Below are 20,252 nucleotides of genomic sequence, written 5' to 3'. Positions count from 1 at the left end.
CGTGGCGTCCGTTCTCCCAGAAACAGAAATACATGTCACGGCGCGATAACCCCCGGGCCGCTTAATTTATCGCTCGATGATCCGTAGATGGGCACAGGCTTGTGTACGCGATCAGCGAAAGTTGCAACTGTATTAGCAACAGGTGTCATGCGGGAGCTCGCCTCTGCCGCCCGGCATCAAAAGGTAAATTCGATTTCTTCGGACACCGATGCTGTCCAGAATCTAAAAATTTACCAGTTTATAGAATTACTTTAGTTCTTTGGCAATAAAATATTTTGAAACTTATAAATTCTATTTGAATAGAAGTCGATGTTATACGAATCACATAGGTTTCACAGGCGTATTGTAGCGGACGACAAAGTTACCATTTTTCAGTTACAGTATTAATTAAACTTCTACTCGCGTCGGACGTTCCTCTCGATACTTCGCGAGCGATTTATCTAGTCCGCCTAGAAATCCATTATTCCCCGTCTTCTCTAAATCTTTCCTCGGTGTAGTTGCTCTCTTTTCAGAAACGCGGACGATAACCGGCGAGTCAACAATGAGGGTCATTAAAGTCGATTATTATTGCGACGAAGTCTTCTCGATGGATATCTGTTTATACCCGTCATTTCGAATACAAGCCGCGAAACAATGGGGGGAACAGTACGTACGGGCAGCCAGGAGGACGACGTGTTTGGAAAATATTTTCAATCGGGGACTCCCGTGATCTAGAGAAACACTTCCTGCGACGTCAACCTCGTATTCGACCGATTATCGCGTCGGGAATGGCTGAAACTTTCAATTAAAACTCCTTTCGCCAAGCCACCGATTATATTAAACGTCGGCGGATTAATTGCCTAAATTAACGGACATTAACTATTTCCCATTCCTCAGACAAGACGTAAATGCCAATTCCGTCTGGATCGCTGTTTGAGCCGGTTCCTTCTGTCTGAATCGTAATCTGTCTTTAATTATTTATTATTATACCCCTTAAATACATAAATGCATAATTGGTAACGATGCTATTATACAAGTATAGATAACGGAGAATATAACAGTCTTTAACTGACCGGAAGTAGTTATACACATTTTTATATCTGGACTAATTTATAAGATCAAATAGAAATATCGTAAATAAAATGAGGACTTAGTAAACTTCATCCAGGATGTTAAACTACTATTTCTTAAGTTGCATCGAATCAGCAAATACGAATTGTAAAAAAACATATTTCAATCGAAAACACTTCATTGCTGCTTCAACTTAAATCTAAATTTAAAAAATTCATAATACTGCATTACACTGCGTGGCATAACTATAAAACTACTCTAAAATTTTCAATTCTTATATATTGTAGGTAAAATAAAAACGAACCAACTATGCCATGTCTGAGATCGTGTTGAGACATAATATTTCTTGAGAAAAGAATATGTAGATTATATTCCCTAGAAAAAATCGTTCCTTTTTATTTTAATCACAATACATAAGGATTGAAAATTTTGGGATAGTTTTATAATTATGCCACGTAGTGTATAATAACAGCAATCTTATTAGGGCTAATTTTTTCAGTTTTAATAGACTTTATATGCATAAATTAAACGACGAATCCTTTAGATGTGTCTTTAAGTCGCGTTCCCACACGAGAAGCCCTTGAACAATTTCTGTAATTCTTTGTGAATCCTTCGAGCCCGTTGAAACTTTCGTGACGACGAATTAACAGTTTCTGATCTATGGAAGCATTCGACATTGCTCGGGATCGACGTCGTTTAAGGAGAAATCCATAGTTAGGCGGCAAACTAGAGGGAACAAAGATTCATGGGAAGGCCTTCTGATGAGCGTGGGAAGCGTCGACGCTAGTTTGCTCAACCGCAAACTATATCAGTTTTAATTGCGTTCCCAAATGGTAGCGCGTAATAGCGTTCGCTGGTTAATTCAGTTCGCTGTAACTCGCAAGAATTACATCTTCAATCTCGGGCGACGTTGTCAAACGGGTTTGTGTAGACAGCGTTCACGGGAACACAAACGATGGAAAGCTGGGCTTGTGTATCGGTATACGTGTTATTTTTAATTTTAAAGTGGTCTTATTATTCATCTTGTTCCTACTCTTACCTCGAATAACGAAAGAAATTCAGCAAAGCATAAGTTGATCGACAATAACTTCAATTATCATAGTGATAGAAGATTCCCAAAACTTAAATTGATCAGCTGTAGGCTCCGTTAGTTTTGGACTGTAAAAAGTTTCCTCAGCTCTTGTTGACTTTAGTGTTTTAGATTATGTCTTATCCTACACTCGAAAATGTTTCTTCATTTTCTGCAGAAAAATAAAGACCTATGCGACAGAAGCCAGTAGGGTTAGTGTGTGTACAGTGTTAAATGACCAACCTCGTGAGTCACTAAAGGCCCTAATAACTGTGTCCAAAACAGCTTATTCATATGTACTTATTTTCAGTCTCTTCGCAAAATGTAAAACTTCACAGGAAACTTACTATGTCAATCTCTATGTTAAAACCGTGATTAAGAGTTAAGGTCATTGTCTCTCCACCAAATATGGAAAGGATATATCTGTACCTTTAAGGGATGATTTCACCTTCAAGAACGAAATATATCAGCAAAATCGAAAACTTGCCCGATGCTTCTATCGAGGTTCCTGTACAAACCTGTGGTGTTTAAAAAAGAATCGAAGTCGTCAATATACCGAAGTTCCCTCGTCAGCAACGCAAACTCTAACAATGTATACATAATCTTGCAAGTGCAGGACAGTTTTCATACTTCAGCCAATCACTGCTATAGCTGCAAGAATGTCCACGAAGCGTACACCACTTGTTTCACCCAAGGTTCATTCATCGAACAATCAATTCTTTACGAAACACTTGTACATTAAAGAAAAAGAAGAAGAAAACGAAACGGATAATGTTTTCTAATAGAATCACCATATAATTCCAGCGTCGACCGCAAGTAGCACGCTTCTTACGGATTCCGTCACTTCGGCCAGCTGACCGCAAATACCACTAATTTTACCGGCGGTAATAGAACCGCGTCCGCTACTGTCCACGTTGCGCCATGTCGATAGCATTCCTGCAACGTGTTCCATAGATCACAACGAGAGAATCAATCTTCGCCCGGCGAACGACGCCATCCCTTTCATCTTCCTGTGTGTCGTCGTCGCCGACTGAACATTTTTCTTTCTTCCTCGATCTCTCTTGGTCTTCGTATACGATTATTATCGTTCCACGGTGTACCCGAAGAATGTCTTGTCGACGACGTATTTATGGACAGCCAGAACCGGGATTCCGTGGAAAGACGGCGGTCCGCGCGGCGTATCGTTCGAGCGTTCGAAACACGAATGGCATCCAAGATATTGCTGCTTTTATTAATTGTCCGTTTATTGGCGGAATTCCACCGGTGGTTCGTATAAATTGTTGATCGGCCGTGTTGCTATAAACAACACGTACAGTCAGATAGAAAAATCTTCGAACACCTTCATTTTTTAGCTCTGTATTTTGGTATAAAATAATATCGAAATAAAATAAACGGTTGATTTATTACGTGGCGTTGTTTAATGATTAGAAGGCAAATCGAAGAAGAACGAATTTTGACATCACAAAAATATTCGAACACTTGATATATTTAAGGAATTTCTTATGTTAATCATAGTTCCCAAACACTCGGGAAGTAGTATTTGTAAACATAATGCTGAGTCGTCGTACGAAAATCGTAGGAATTGAATATTTCTTACTCCAATTCCGAGTCTCTCGCGAAATGAGTGTAAACACGTCCACAGTGCTCGCAGAAGCCAGTTCATTAAACGTGTATACAGGCTTATAGCACCGAAAGGGTTAAACTATCATATCTTCAGAAAAAGATTGATACCAAAGGATTACGTGGACATAACGTCTACAAATTAAAAAAAAAAAATAAAACGAGAGACAAGATGTCTGAACGAATGATACCAACGGAAACAGAAGAAGGACCCTTGTAATGTGTGTTCCGTTATCCCGCCGGGCGTAATATTCCGCGAACAGAGGAACAACAGTTATTACACGAAGCCAGCCCTGCAATCCGTACCGGTAGCGACCGTTTTCTTAACCAATATCTCGTACTTGAAGGGTTTACGATGTCGGGCCGTATCTTGAATGAAATTCCAATTTATGGCAGCCTTAATAAGATTAATGAAATCAATATCGACCGGATTATGCGGGGGCTAAGTCGCGCGCAGTTTTGTTCCCCTGGTAACCGCATAAACGCGTGATGAGATCCGCCAGCCTTGTCGGGAACTCTAAGCATTACGTATTCCGGGCGGTGAGATATGAGGTGAAAATAAAAAACGGCGTCCTTCCTTAAAAGAGACAGACTTTCATGGTTGCGACGAAAAGACGGTCGATTCTCGACGCGAACCAATCCTTATATTGTGAAAATTTATGGAAACACGGTCATATCGGGTATATCTTTATATGAACTTTTTTCCTTATTTTAGCGTACTCAATACATCCCTAAAGTTATGCCCACATGTTTTGAATCATCCTGTGTACTTGGAACGGTAACATCCCAGATAGCACATGACGCCTTGAAGACGTCCATTTTAGATCTAAGGCGCCTTCAAACTGTCTTCAAGGCGTCATTAGGCGTCACGTGCTATCTGGGATAGTACGGAAACCCCTAGATGAGCCGGAGCCCAGGGAGATAGTTGTTTCGAAGGTATCTCTAAGTACCTTCTCTTTCCTCTACTTACTATCCTGTAGCAAATTTTAGTATAGACAGATATAGATGCGACTGTACCTTCAGAAAAGATGTGTATAAGAGTGAAATAGGGATTCTTCTCACACAGTGTTTTCTGTCTAACAGGCCAACGACACCTTTAGTACTCACAGTTATCCTTCCAGGTATAAAGTTCAATGATGGAGACGCAATGGGCCCAGTTGGCAACATAGCTGGACCGTAGAAAGTGAATTAACATACGTACGATCTCGTGGCTATTTTTACACTTACTGTATCAACCCAGACCAGTGGCCCTATTCATAGAGAAGTCGTTCTCCAAGTAGAAAAATCGGCCATAGTCTCCTAGAGCTTCGTCGATTCGATATACGTCAGCCTCTGGTCCAAGGATCGAATGGTTGATCAGTCCCCCCCGTTCGATTAAATTGAACGTCCCGCTTTGTTGTTTGGAGCCACGAGCCGGAACCACGAGTTCGGCGTTATCTGGAACTTGAGACATCGACGCGGTGATTTTACGAATTTTTTAGCCAGTCAGTTTAGATTGCTATATTCTCTAGGAGTGAAGTTCAGACAGCCTAATCTTCGATACGACTCGTTCAACTAGCGAGTTCGTCGCTCGATGAAGATACGCTAATGGGGATTCGGATTTCAGCATGAAATGGGGATTCTGCGGATCGTTAGGGATCAAGGGCGCGGTTGTTCTTTTATTGCGTTTTTAATACTGTGTACTTTGGAAAGAAGACACGTTTAAAATGGAATTAATATTGCATTTACGATAGGATGGTTAACACGGGATACAAAAACGGATGTGGTTCCTACAAACTGAATATTAAAGATTTGGGTCAGAAAATATCTGTTAAACAGTTTGCTGCTGAATTTATTTTCACTCCCAAATCAAGAGTAATCTTAAACCCTTTACTAGAAAGAGCGTATTTATTCGCTTTGGCTTATACTTTTATATACACTTTGACACCACAAAAAGTCATGCCACTTCATTTTAACAATATTATAAAAAAAACAATTTTATAGTTAAAATCATCATTAGAAATTTATCATCTTATACTATATACTATCATCTTAAAATCCCCGTTAAAATCGAAGTCGGACAGTTGGAGTCCTTTTTTCCAAAACGAATCGCTGTTGTAATTTCTCAATCATTTTTTTCATTTCTGACGTTGTCGTAAGGTGTAAATACGGCACAGTATCGGAAATTCGAAGCTGTTTTTGCTAAAAATGCCCGGTTATCTGACGTGTACTCTTGAACCCTGAAGATTTATTGCATCCTCCGCGATGGCTCTCTTTCGGTACAATGAAACCGCCAATTGTAATTTTATTATGCAAACGACGGGGCGGACATCTGTTCCACGGTATCCAATAATTGCCTCTACCCGATATCTATGAAAATACGGTATCCCTCAATCGCGGCTGAACACAAACAGCCCCTTATCACCGATTAAATTCTTGCGAATAATGCAACCGGAGAAGCGGTTACGCAAGATTATCGACTGTACCCGTAACACGTTCCAGAGCGTTATCTTGCGCAAATGATCGTGGATCGAATTTTTCAAATTGGAATTTTCTCGAACGCGGCTGTCCTGTCTCCTTCGAGCTTAAATAAAAGTAAAAGAATAACGTTATTTTAAAGGTTACCGCGGTCTTAACTTTACCTTTAATAGAGTTAAACGAGAGAACTTTATCCATATAACACGATGTAGGAGTTCATGAAATTATTTCGTAAAAAGTTATTGCTTTTATATACTTCTTATTGATTGTGCAGTTAAAAGCTTTGCTGTGAACTTATTTAACCCCCCTTAAGAACCAATATTGCGTTATTGCAGTATTTCATTTGCAACTTCTTGTCAGTTAATTTACAGTATTAAATTACTATTTTCTGACATCGTGGTTATGAAAGGGAATTACATACAGGGATTTACTTAATAATTTTTTCGTCGTTTCCTCTTCCATACTTAAATACGTAATTTTGTAAAGAATAAAAGATCTTATGTTTAAAAATCGTATTACTTCACTGCTTGGTCCACAATGGGTTAACCCGAAAAAGTAAGTGAAATCGTAACAGTGTGTTAAAGAAACCAAAACGTGACTGGTTCGAAATAGGCCCAAAGACCATACCAGGGTTCCGTGTCCACCATCAACATTCTCGTCGAATCCAGTCGTACATGATAAAGTTTCAAAGTTTCCAATCTTTGTCAATGATCTCAAGTCAATGATCAACAACTGCGCCAACGCGCGTACATTCGCAGAGAATTTCTTTCAACGGTCCAAAAAATGTTAATCCCAACTATGACCAGAATTGTAGTAAGGGGACAAAAACGGTTTGCGACACAAACTTTTTCATCCGGCCGGCTAAAGTCACGGGTCTCGGTGGTTTTCACGGCGGCGACAGCGGCAGCCCGCGAGGAAGCAGTCGGAAAAAAGCTTTGCATAATGCATAACCATTGGGCGCGCGGCTGCACGTATATAGGCGCGAGAACCGGCTAAATCAATGACCTGCGATATAGTTGATCGAGCATTTCACCATCACCGGGATCTACACCCCTCCCCTGCTCGATCTGTAACAAAGACACTTTATCCCCTCCACCCCCGCCGTCTTTGTCCACACAACAGCGATCCGTGTATGCACGGGACATGGACGATCGATCGCACATTTGCGGAAAATCGAAGCGATCGTGCGCTGGACAATTGAAAGAGAAACACCAATTCGGGGAACACTGGGTGAATGGAAGGATAATTTTGATCGATAATTTTGTATATTGTGACATTTTAAAATTTCTTGGCAGTGCTGCCAAGGAGTCACTGAATATATTCCAATTTCTCTTAGTTCCCCTACTTCTAAGACAGCATGAGCTTCCGACAACTATTCCATTCCCATTCGCACCTGGCAATTAACGTCCTTCCAGATACGTTTCATCGATAAAACACCGTCGCGAAAGGTTGCACGTGTTTCGTGTAACTGTAACGATACCATCTGCGTGTCCCAATCGTCCCGCTCGTTAATCATTTCTACCGATCGCACCTTTTGTCTTCGAATCGGTCAAAAAACCGCATCATCTGAACTGGCTGTTATTAATTTTCCAGCGATTCACGTTCAATGAAACAGATCGATTTTTTTAGCGTATTGTGTGAGGGGACCCGATCTCGCGCGCGCACTCGCGGCTTTGATCGATAACCCGATGGCCTTGAATAGACACCCGGACTTTTCTATACAAGTAAAAGTTGACTCTCGTGAGGCCGAGCGTTGCGGGATTTTAAGAGATTGACCCGCGTCGCCGAAGGCGCATTTGATCATGCGTATTTATGCCGATACACGATCGGTCGGAGCACTTTCTAATGCCGTCGATTAATGCAGGAGATCAGAAACGTACACGGGTACACAGACGAGGCGTATCATCGACCAATAAAAGATGAATCGGAACATTATTTTTGAAGCTAATTAATCGTGTAGGTACCATGTTCTTGTATTTTTATAATTGCCTGGGAGGCAACAATGTGCAGATTTAGAGATATATATAGATAAGATAGGGATTGAATCTACGATTTTAATTATCCGGATACTTGCTTATTTTTAAAGCTCTTACACTCCAAAAGTGTCCGGATACTTGCTTATTTTTAACAGAGTGTAATGTACATCACACATGAAAAGTGTTATTATGATTTTATTCTATTGTTATTCTTGTATGTATCTAGAGCAAAATACACTAAATCTTCGATTGATGGTCGAAAGTCGGAACTGCTTCGGAACAGTTATCGTAGAGGGACACTATTTCTGTACCTCATGAATTTCGAAAAGATTAGAAGCAATAGTGGGGATGAAGCAGACCCATTTAACGTAGAGATCTTTCCGAGCATTCATCAACAACTTACTGTATAATGATACGGTACAATCGATTTTTCTGCATAAATTTTTCAACTAATATTCAACATTTTTTTAAAATATATCATTTTTTGATTTCTACATTTTTAGGTTCAAAATAGGTTCATGCTGTAAAGAAAATACTAAACAATATATACGTGCTAAGTTGGGTCAATTGGTTGAATATTCCTTTAGTTACATACCCCGGAGTGGAAGTCCCATATTGCTCACGGTCTGCACAGAAGTCATCATAACTATAACATTTATGAATCTGTCGTGAAAATAAAAATGTTCATATGCAATTTAATTGTACAAGAAGTATTCTCAAACTTTCATTAACATTGGATTAACACTTTCTTCATAATACCAAAAATTCGTTCATTATTGGCTGTCTACACCAGGTTCCCCCCTTTAACACTTTAAGGCACACGATTTTAAAGAAAATAAAAACCCTACTTGCACAGAATTTTTTTTAATATAAAAAAAAATTATATAAAAATAAAATATTAAACAGTATGACTATGAGTAACTTCAACTTTTCGAGGTGGGTTAAAATATATCCCACCATGCATAAAAAGCTAAGCAAAAGGTGGAACAGTTTTTAACCCACCTAACCCTAAAGAGTTAAGACAGGAAACCCATTGCGAGAGGTACCATGGAAACACGGTGGAAAACGACCAGCAATCCTCGCTCCGCCCTGTGTACTCGATTGCGATATTATTCAAGGCCGCTCGAGGCCGATCGAGTGGCTCGAATATTCGTCGATTCGCGGGTGCGGCGGCAGACAGAAAGCGGTCGTTCCCTTCTCTTTCTTTCTCTCTAGCCGCCAATGGAAGGGTTAGTCGTTTCTCAGTCGCTCTCTAGTTACCGACACCCTCGCTTTCTCTGTCTCCAAGCGCCTCTCTTGTTGCTCCTTGTCTCGATCGTGCGTTCACCCAGTTTCTCTCTCGTTTCCACGCGCACGCTAAGTAATATTCTAGTCACTTCGTTTTCTGTTTCTGGCGACTGTGCATTGTACACTGGGTCCGATCCATTCTTCTTTCTCTAGCCCTAGGTGTAAGCCTTGCTTGTTCCCTCGCCATTGTAGACCGCCACTCTCGCTGTCTACTGAATCCTCATCTTTGTCACGCTCGATGCTTCTTCCAGTCGATCGTCCTTGTCGCTCTTGCTCGAGAAACTGACGATTCTAGACGCTCTGCGAAACGTAACGAGCGCACGAAGAAGGTGTTTCGATTTAGTTTGAGGATCGATGGAAGTCGTGGATGTGTTACAGATTCTTGTTCAGTCTGTTCTTGGCGAAATAGAATTTTTGGAGCAGTTTATCTTCGTTAGTAAGGTATGCTTTATACTTTTGTGGATGTTAATGTATCGAGATATGGATATTATTTCGCGTGGTAGTTTAAATATGAAATCCATTTATCCAACCTTATCGATTGAATAGCAAATCAATTCTTGACAGGAATGTTCTATCAATTTCAGACTACATTCGCGTGTTTTTCTTTAATATCAAGCTCCTGTGTACCTAATATCTCATGTTTATTGCCTTTTTGTATTATTGTATAGCCACTTTTTTAATAATAAATTCTTGCGAATAGTACCCACGGATCTGATGTCTAATCCCCTACGGCTGGATTTTATTTGTCTCTGGAAAGTATTATGTAACAGGTGAAACAGGTAAGTACTGGACATCAGAATTGTAAATAAGAAAATAATATTCAGGTAAAAGAGGTTTCCCTGTATGAAAAAACAGGTGGTTTCTTGCTGCGTGATGTCGCGATAAGTGTTCGATCGATGTCTATGTATACTACCGTTCATAAGCATTAAGACTTCTGGGCTGTATTTGAAGAAACCGTGATATTTAATAAAAACTAAGCGTATTTTACCACATTCGTTGCTTCATACTACTATACATATAGTTTACTCAGCTTGGATAGTCAGTTCAATACCTTCAATACCTAATTTAAAAATTCCTTTTCCTGTTTACTTTGATTTCGAGAAGTGTCCTAATACCTATGAGCCGTATACTAAAAGTTACAGGACGTTGTAAGTGTTAGTCAAATATGACGTCATTAATAGTTTGCCGATTGGTCAATTATTATAATTATTCATAAACATTGCTATTCATCGTTTTTTAGTAATCCTCACGGTATACCATCGACCGATCCATCAGCCACGATCTATGAGGTGGCTCTAATGCCATCGGTCACGTTGGATGTAACACGGCAAAGTGACTCGAACATATATTTTTTTTTCATCCGTCCACTTTCTAAAACCTGACCAGCACAGTATTTCCCCGAACACTTGAAATCTCACTGAAAACATGACATTTCCTCCGGCAGTTAACCGCAGTACCGGTATCGAAACGATTTGTATCGCCCGTATAGCCGTGATCTCATCGAACATATGGCGTATGATTTAGTGTGCTAGCAACTAGATCCATAATAATAAAAATTCTTTCGAAGCTAGGAACCACTTTACGTTTAAATGACCAAAAATAATCTAAATCCAATTCTGTTACTGTATTTATATTTTCGGATTCAGTCGAACTCTATGAACTCAAGAGAAATTTATTCAACTTTCGATTCGTACAATTCATATTTTAGATCTGTGCTCAGAATTATTGTGCTTCCACGTGCAGGTGACGTAACACGGTCAATGTGTTAATCGTTTGTCAGAGGTTTTTGTACAAACAGTTTCAAGGGAGATTGAAGAACCAGTCTGATGATTACTCCAATCGTTACTTTAAATGAGACAAATTTGTCTACTATTCCACGATAATACTGAATATTCTGAATATATTTAATATATTGACCATCAGCGTCACATGAATACATATGAATGATGTTCCTATATATGTAATTATGATTTCGCTATTAACATCAAAAAGGTTGTGCTACTCAATACTAAAATATAAAACTACACCTAACATCTTGTAATATCTTCTTTAACACCATCTCCTAAACAGACTATCAGCAATTTATCCCTGACCAATCGGTTCTTTTTCTTTTCATTAGAGTTTAATATCGCTTCAGCCTACACAATTATTAACGACAGTCATTAACCGACACGATGTAATATGTCACATTAGTCGATCGTGTTCTATCGGTCAACTTAATTAGTCTCTTCAAGGAATTTCAACAAGTTCGAAATCCGCGACCAACTGACAGCGGGTCGATGTATTAATCAAGGTTCAGACAACCACAAATTTAATTATACTTGTTAATTCGGACTTCACCACTACCCAATTGTATGTAGAACATACGTGTGAACCGTGGTTGGTGTACTTCGGCTGGTATTTGTGGCCATTAAACCGAACCGATCAACGTTTCTCGACTCGAAAATATTTTCCCTTTTTTGTTACCTGTCCCAAGCGCTATTCGAACAATTCCCAACTTTTCCTCTTTCTTCCTAACCGCTCTCGACACGGCAGGCCGAGCACAAACGTCCTTGACGGTCGCCGTAGCGATGGCGCAGCGCGCAACGTTGCGCGTCGTTGCGCTTGCGCGCACCCGATGCACTGCCACCACCCTGGTTGAAAAACATGTGACACGACGTGGTTGCCCTCTCCCACCACCGCCACCCACCAGCACGGTTCACCGTCACTGACGGCCCCACTATACGCGAGCCTTGGTTGCCGCATATTACGTCATCGACACCTTCACTTCGCCCGTGCTCCGGAGCACGATGCTCCGCCATTCGTTGCTCTTTCGTTGTCTCCCGCGCTCTGCGTTCCCGCACGTCGCCGCCTTCGCAACATATCGCTAGGCCGTTTCATTTTCTTGGTTAACTTAATCGCCTTTTCGTTCCATTACATACGGTATTTCGTTTCTTTTTTAAATTCTTCCCGTTATTTTTTCCCTCGTTTGAGTTTCGTTTTCGGACGTGGTTTTAGACACGTCGCGCAGTGAGCTGGAAACCCGTTTTTCGTGGCCAAAATTATTTCAGCGTTATTTCAAAGTTTAAGGTTGTAGTGTAGTAGGTCGTTGAATTCATCACGACGCCAGCTAGAATATTACGAAGTCAAAATATATATTAACATTTCCAAAATCGACGTGACCTCCATTTTTATAAAAAAAATTGTTTTCAAGTTTTTTTATATTGAAATTTGTAGAAATGTGAATACTAACCGACTTTTGCTGGAAACATTTTTTTGCCAGATCATCGGAAATGTCTGAAAAATTGTGCTAACAGTGCTAAGTGGTCTGGAAAGTGACATTTAGTGGCCAAAATTAAAAAAATAAGTTAATATTTGTATCGGGCCGACCACATAACGCTCTAGTACTTCGGGCATCTGTACTTAAAATTCACGTAACTTTAAAAGTTGTAGGTAGTTGCACTTGAAAGTTGGGTGTTGCTCTTCATAATTGTCTAAGCTTTCATATGAAATAAGTCCCATGTCGAACACTTCTAAACATTTTTTTAAAACCCTTCTCAAAGTTTAAGTTGTTATAAATATTACATATAAAACCATAATAGAACAGGCTCGAAAATTAATTTCACCCGATACCTGGATTACTTGACATTACTCTAGAATCTAGAAGCACATAACTGAATTTGTTGTGTTTCACAAGTATATACGAAGTATACAATATGGCGCCGGATGATGTACATACAGTGTCGTTACTTTTCACTCTTTATCCATCGAAAGTACCGAGCGTAGCACTACTATTAAAGGAAAAACAAATCGCACGTCAGGATCGTACGTTACAGCGTCTCGATCTTCCTCGTCCCCTAATTGGAAGGAAAGGCACGCATTCTTACAGAAACGGATGACTTCTTCGCTTCAATCGCGAGCAACCACCCGGAGGAACCAGTTTCGCGGGAAAATTTACGTCCTACGACGAGAACACCTGTGCACCGACGAGCAGTTCTAGCCAGCGAGGGAGAGGAATAAATACGATATCTTCGGGTTAATCGCACAGGCCAATTGAAAATTCAAATGAAGCCAGGGAAGTGACCTTCCCTCGGGAAACTGGCCGCCCGTACGGAATGTTGTAAGCCCCCGTCCGCTGATCGTTCCAATTAAGAGTCAGTTTTTGCGTCGGGGCTAACAGGAACCTGAATACGCTTAACGATCGGGTGACACATGAAGGAGTTTACGGCGAAAAAAAAAGGACAGCGACGCATCGTCCGCGCGTTTTAGTAGCCATTAGGAGCAACTCTCTATCCTCTCCTGCGTGGTAAGAAATTCGATGGATTCCAAGCGAAATTATACAGGGTGTAACAAAAATGTTGGAGAACCTGGAAATGAGAGACTCGTGAGGTGATTCGAAACAAGTTTTTCCTTAGCAAAAATTTTATCCGAGGCTTTGTTAACGAGATATTAACGAAAAACCCCGACCAATCAGAGCGCGAGTCTGCCGGCCGAGTTCCTGCGGTAACGTTGGCTACGCGCTGCGATTGGGAGCCAATGTTACCGCGGGAACTCGGCCGGCAGACTCGCGCTCTGATTGGTCGGGGTTTTTCATTAATATCTCGTTAACAAAGCCTCGGATAAAATTTTTGCAAAGGAAAAACTTGTTTAAAATCACCTCACGAGTCTCCCATTTTCGAGTCCTCCAACATTTTTGTTACACGCTGTATAGCCCCGGATTTTTCCTCGTCCAAAATCGCCTCTGTCCCGTTGAAGATATGCCTACGATAGGCCGACGTTTGGCTCCGCGGTATCCACGGAGAAGAATTCGAAACACGCGGGAATCTTATAGCACGACGACCAGAACCGAGAATAGACAAACCGGGGCTTCCATTTAAAAGCTCGGCCAGCCATGTGACGTGAATGTAACGATCTGATGTCCGAGTCAATGACCTGCGATAGCTGGCTGACCTAAAACTGTCTATGAAACTCAGCCGAAGTATGTGCTTTTCTTTAATGTGCAGCGACTAACACGCGATACGGTCGTCTTTTGTCACTTTCGCGAGACTATCTAGGCCATTCGAAAGTATATCTTTAGTTTGATGAAGGATATTTCGTCTTGTTGATGGTACGAAATACTTTCAGAATCGCATAATAATGGTATAGCGTTTATTTTCAGTAGAAGTACAGGAGTACCTCGATAGTAGATCACGGCTCTGAGCCGACGATGATCTTCGAGCAAGGCTGGGTAGCTATAGAGAGTGATACATAAATGCATGTCAATACTTCAGGTGGTAAATCGACACACTAATATAAGTAAAAAAAAACGTCATATGAACATATGTCCTATATGCCTTAGTTTTTGAGTTATGGTTGATTAAAGAAAATGTTCTGGACCCAATAATATACTTACGAGGAAGAAAGACATTCCAATGTTTGTCCTTTCTTTAATGATTTCCTTTAGTAAATGTCATTTTCCATAAAAATCTGCAATCTAGTATTGACCGATCTCGCGAAAGTTGAAAACAAAATTTCCGCCGCGTCTAATTTAGCACGATTCTTCCCTCCCATTTCCCGTAGAGACTTAATTAAAACCAATGGAACTACTTACATCACGACACCATTTTTTCTTTTTTCCAAGCGATAGAGAAATTGCGTGGGCCCGAGGCTCGATAAATACGCGCGCGCCTCGCCGATACCGTGTTGCCGTTTATCGTGCGTGAACATTATGAAGATATTATGCAGACGTTATGAAAACGTTGCGAGAGACCCAACACGCTCCTCTTTCTTTTGCCTGCGCTTGTTCCGCCCATGTGATTGTGTGTGTGTGTGTGTGCGCGCGCGCGCTTGCAACCACAGACGAACCGGACGCCGGTCCGGCCACGTTGCATTCTTAATTGCATTAATTACCGTCTTCCTTTTTCCGCGTGCACCCCGGAATGGATTTCTGCGTGAACGCCGCCCCGGAAGAAGCGTTTATAGAGCAACATCGATTTAGAAAAATTCTTTGCCCCCCACGGGCGGGAAGAGACGCCGCTCCGCCGGAACTGGGGCAAAAACGCCAGGCGGTATATACTTCCGCCGATGTGGAAGTACTTAGCCGATTGTGGGAGAATCGTTGACTGTGCACGATACGACCATAGACGGCCATAGGGTTTTCTAGAAGTCGCTGGAAAACGTTACCCGCATAGACCGTGGAATGAACGGATTCGTTCGATAGAATATGTTTTCTAGTTATCTCTACTGAAATTTTCATTCAATTTTGTGGGACCTTTGGCCTTGGATTGTAAGGCCCTCCTAGTAGCTGATGAAAATTTTAGTTTTTATTTTGTGGGACCTTTATCCTTGGATTGTAAGGGCCTTATAGTGGATAGTGAAAATTGAGTTATTATTTTGTTGGACCATCGTCCTTAGATTGTAGGGTCCTCCTGGTACAAATGAATAAGATTCTATTTGGACTAGTTTTATAGTATAAGAATTCAAGTTTCCTGGACTAAAAATCTGGATTAAAGAAGTTTGAACCATGTCGAACCTTCAAATTTACCAGTTCTACAGAGCGCAGCGTTTCCATTGAACCTTCGTTCCAGTGTCCTCCCACATCAAGAAAAGGCTATCCTGGCGCTATTGTGCAAGTGAACACCGTGATGCTCGAGCAGCTGGGGGAACGCTTGGAAAGCTGTGGAAGCGGAAGACATCGAATTTTGACCTGAAATGTATTATTATAGTGGTCTGTGCAGCAGGGATCTCGACAGTTACCATTTCAATCGAATTTGGGTTCCGTTGGCCGAAAGTTAATCCTCTGCCCTACAGCTCGCTCGATTTTGCACCTTCACGCGAACGATCCTTTGTGTATTGATCGTAACAGAATTTCGTTGCACATGTGAACGTGTTACTATTGGAAAATAACAAGTGAAAACATTTAAACGGCGTAGGCTATTTTAGGTAAAGTTCGAGATGCGTTGTCTATCGTCTAAAAAAAATGGGGATGGGATTGAACTTGCATTTACTGTGTTTACCTGAAGTGACTAAAGGGTCCTAAATCTTCGACGAAACAATAACGTCCATTCAGTCCTGGTATCGTTGTAAATCATCGCCGTTGTTGCATAAGTGCCGCGATAACCGCGGGTAGATAAGATTTGTGCAGTTCATAAAATGTTTATTTGCGTTTGAAGCGCATCATGAGGCACAGCCGAGCATTGAAAACTGTGTCATCGCGCGGTGCGTTTAAACATAACACTTGACTGGCTTTCATGAGCTTCGTATCTCTGGATTTCATTCATTTCTGGGAGTAGTTTACGGAAGAGACAGAGGTGATTTATAAATAATCTCCAGGAACGATATATTTAGACATTGGTATCTTAGATGTATTGACACGTTTCATCCACTTTTAAAACACGTTAACGGAAAACAAAGCACGCCAATATTTTATCTTTTCTTATTTTCATTAGTGAAGTACAGTTGCAAATGGGTGTATCTGTAGAAAATGATTTTTATGTCTTCGAATTCAATTGTTTGTTATTTCCTTAACTTATAAAATTTTTTTCGATACAATGAGGCTCAGGGTATTAATCAGAGAATAAAAGTTTCGTTTACGTTTTCCCTGCAACCCCCTGAAGGTAAGATTCAAACTATCCTGTTCACAGTTCAGTAGACTTACCCCTTAAAATTCCTTTCTCAATATAAAATCGGAATTTAAAGTTGGCAGTATTACAATTAAAGTTAATGTAACCTATATTCAACAAAACATGATTGTATTTGAACTGTTTTCCACAGTGCTTTGGCAACCCTCAAAGGCAAGGTGACCCTGCCCCCATTTACAGTTCAACGGACTACCCGTAGAAATTTCTTTCTCGTAACATTCACATTTCAATTCAATGTTTTATCATGAAAATAAAATCGCAGGATGTCAGGACTATAATTGAAGACAAAAGAATCTTTATTCCAACAAATCAGGACTTTAAAACTCCCAAAAACAATATTAAACACTCTATGTATAAGTAAGCACACCTCTTAAAATTCCTTTTATACGAACATTTATATTCAAATTTCCTACTTCACCGCGATTATAGTCGTAGTTGGCAGTTCTACAATCAACGAAAAGAATAATCTTTATTTCAACGAATAACAATTTCATTTAAACTGTCCTAAACCCCCCTTTGCAATCCTAAAATATCACACACAAAGTTATCCACGTTCACAGCCCAACGGACTACCCCCTCGAACATCTTTCATCTCGGTTACAATCATCGAAATTCCATTGCGTCCAATTCACGGCCTCACCCTGAAAATAAAACCAGGAGTCGGAAAGTTGGCAGTACCGGCGCGGCGGCGCGAAGTCAAAATAACCTTTAGCTCGAGCGCGCGACGCCGCTGGTCTATGACGCATGACATTTGAGCCGCAGCGGCGGCGGAGAATTCGCTCACGAGAAAATCCGTTCGGTCCCACACGCCACATGGTTACCACCGCACGAGGATATATCCGCGAATCCAATGAAAAATTAAAAATACACCACGCACACCACGCTTTTTCCCCGCGAGATACTGTCGTCCAACCGGCCGGCGTTCTTCGACGCCAAACGTGGCTGTTACCGATTCACCAAAAATCATCGTCGATTCGACGAAGACGCAAGCGACGCGGGAGGAGAACAAAACGCGCGCGGATGATGTTTTTGTTCACGTCCCCCGTCCGTCGTTGGGGTAGTAGGGATAACTTCATGGTAGGGGTAAGTGTCTATATACGTAAGAGGGAAGGTGAGAGTGGCGATGGTAGTGGTGGGGAGGATCGGTAGAGTGCGTGCGCGCTCGAGTTGAACGCCGCGCTGTCAGTGTCAATTGGTTCGCCGCGGCGACTTGTGGTGTCGTCGACGTGTAGACCCCCTCGACGTTGTATATCCGTTACATACAAAGTTGTGTTGTTCGTTTTTGTTTCCGTCACTCTCTCTCTTCCCCCCCCCCCCCCCCCCCCCCCCCGTCACCCCGTTTCGGTTCCCAGTCGGAAACGGTACACGACGGTGACCGTCCTCCGTGGCTCCTTTCCCCGTCTAAAACCGGTGTGTTTACAAACAGCCGCGGGGGGCTAAGCAGCAAGCGAGCAAGTAACCGTGGCTTGTTCGGGCGACAGTGATATTCGTGTGATCGTAATCGATCGGACAGGACCTTCGATTTACTACAATTCGCTGGCCGACGTTTCGTTTTCGTTTTCTCGCCGTCTGCCCGTCACCGACGACGGGCAGCGAGAGACGGTGTCTACCGTCGACCGAGCTTGTATCAACTCCCACTTCCGTTTTCATTTTCCTGTTTGGTGATTAAACCAGCTGAAGAAGAAGGTGCCCCCCGAGAGACAACGATATTGGTGACGATCCAGTGTGAACATCTCTGATATATCCGGCCGTCGAGACACTTGGCTGCGAGAAACGTATTATTCTCGACGTTTCTGTCCCACCGTATCACCGGTTATATACACATACACACGTCTCTCGCCGGCTCAGAGCCGTTCACGTGTGGTGCAAGAGCGAGGACTGGCGTTAATATACAAGCATCGGTTACGCGCGTAACAATTCCTACGAGAAGTGGACAACCAGGAGGAGAACGATTGGATCGGATATTATATGTAAAACTCGGGTGGATCGAGCGACATCAGTGAGACCCACCGTGTGCTTCTATCATCCGTGCCCCGACGACAGCTAGGAGACGCTCTTACAAAATGTAAGTACACCTGTTTTAATGACGTTTGTCTTCTCGGGCTCCCCGTATGACCGACTGGTGAAACAAAATAGGAACAACTATTATAAAGACGTTCTTAACCTTTTGGGTACGAATAACGAGTACACAAGTAGTCTATAGAATGCTCGCTGAAGAACTGGTACACCTACAAGTCGGCTTCGAAATGCTATTCATATGTCCGTATATTTCCTTGGCCGTTAGGAATAACATTGCGCTTTAGTGTCGTTGTACCGAAAATGTTAAATTGCCGAGAGATATGCAAAAGTGTTTATCCAGCGATCCGTTACGAGCACGGAACGTTCGTCGTCGCGCTAATCTAACCGGAAGTCCGCAGTCTGACGAGGAAAATCCGTAGACAGGGGCCGCTCGTGCGCCATAGACCATTCTAGAAAACTGCGTCGTTGACGATATTCGAATCGTTTCTCGGATAGAATTGTTTAAGGAAGTGACGGGGTGATGTTTGTTGCTCGTGATACGTCTCGTCGACGACGGAAGCGTCCTGCGAGACTGCATTACCGACCGTGTTTCGAAAACAGCCCGTATATGTCCGTGAACGCGGATATACGAACGGCCGCGCTCTTTCTAGAACGCTCGGCGTCCGCGCAGGCGCGCGACCTTTCCTAAGTCCTTTTCTTCCTTTCGCCGCGACCGTACATAGCTGTTTTTTCTTCTTCTCTCTTTCTTTGTCTTTCCCGTGGCTCCACTCGTCATTCCAGAGGAAACGAAGTAGCCGTATGCTTTGGGAAGGGATGGGCGAAATTCGAGGTGGTACGTAATTGGGATGGGTTAAAAAGATTTCTAGGTTTTGTGCAACGTGTCGATTTAAATAACGTTCGTTCGTATGAAGTTTGAATCCTGTTTGTGGTTGTAATTGATCGGTAATATTCAAATTTAACAATTGATTCGATGTCGTTAATTATTATTCCATTTAGTATAGCGTCAAAATTCATATTTCGTAATTTAGAGTTTTAGGTTATGATCTAAATTCTTGTTTGATTTACGTGAATTCTTTGTTAAAATATACTGGTCTTTGATAGTTTTTTTTGGTCGAAAAGATAATTTAGAAATGGGTGTCGAAAGAGCAGGTCTAGAATTCATGAATTTAGTGTTTT

The 20,252-nt window shown here is 41.7% G+C and overlaps 1 protein-coding gene across 2 annotated transcripts in view; it reads left to right on the top strand.

Annotated features, from left to right (window-relative positions):
* Positions 1–20,252, top strand: part of LOC107188057 (protein FAM46C) — a 143,352-nt gene that overhangs the window by 55,487 nt on the left and 67,613 nt on the right. Inside the window, exon 1 of one of the 2 annotated variants that reach the window (XM_015576291.1) lies at positions 18,483–19,122. The exons of the other annotated variant lie outside the window; for it this stretch is intronic. The gene's annotated coding sequence lies outside the window, so the exon portion shown is untranslated. Of the gene's footprint in view, positions 1–18,482; positions 19,123–20,252 lie in introns of those variants that run through there. 2 annotated transcript variants of the gene reach the window in all.

The sequence above is a fragment of the Dufourea novaeangliae genome, unplaced genomic scaffold (genome assembly GCF_001272555.1).
Source record: "Dufourea novaeangliae isolate 0120121106 unplaced genomic scaffold, ASM127255v1 scaffold109, whole genome shotgun sequence".
Lineage (NCBI taxonomy): Eukaryota > Metazoa > Arthropoda > Insecta > Hymenoptera > Halictidae > Dufourea > Dufourea novaeangliae.
This window is presented reverse-complemented; position numbering and strand designations above follow the sequence as displayed.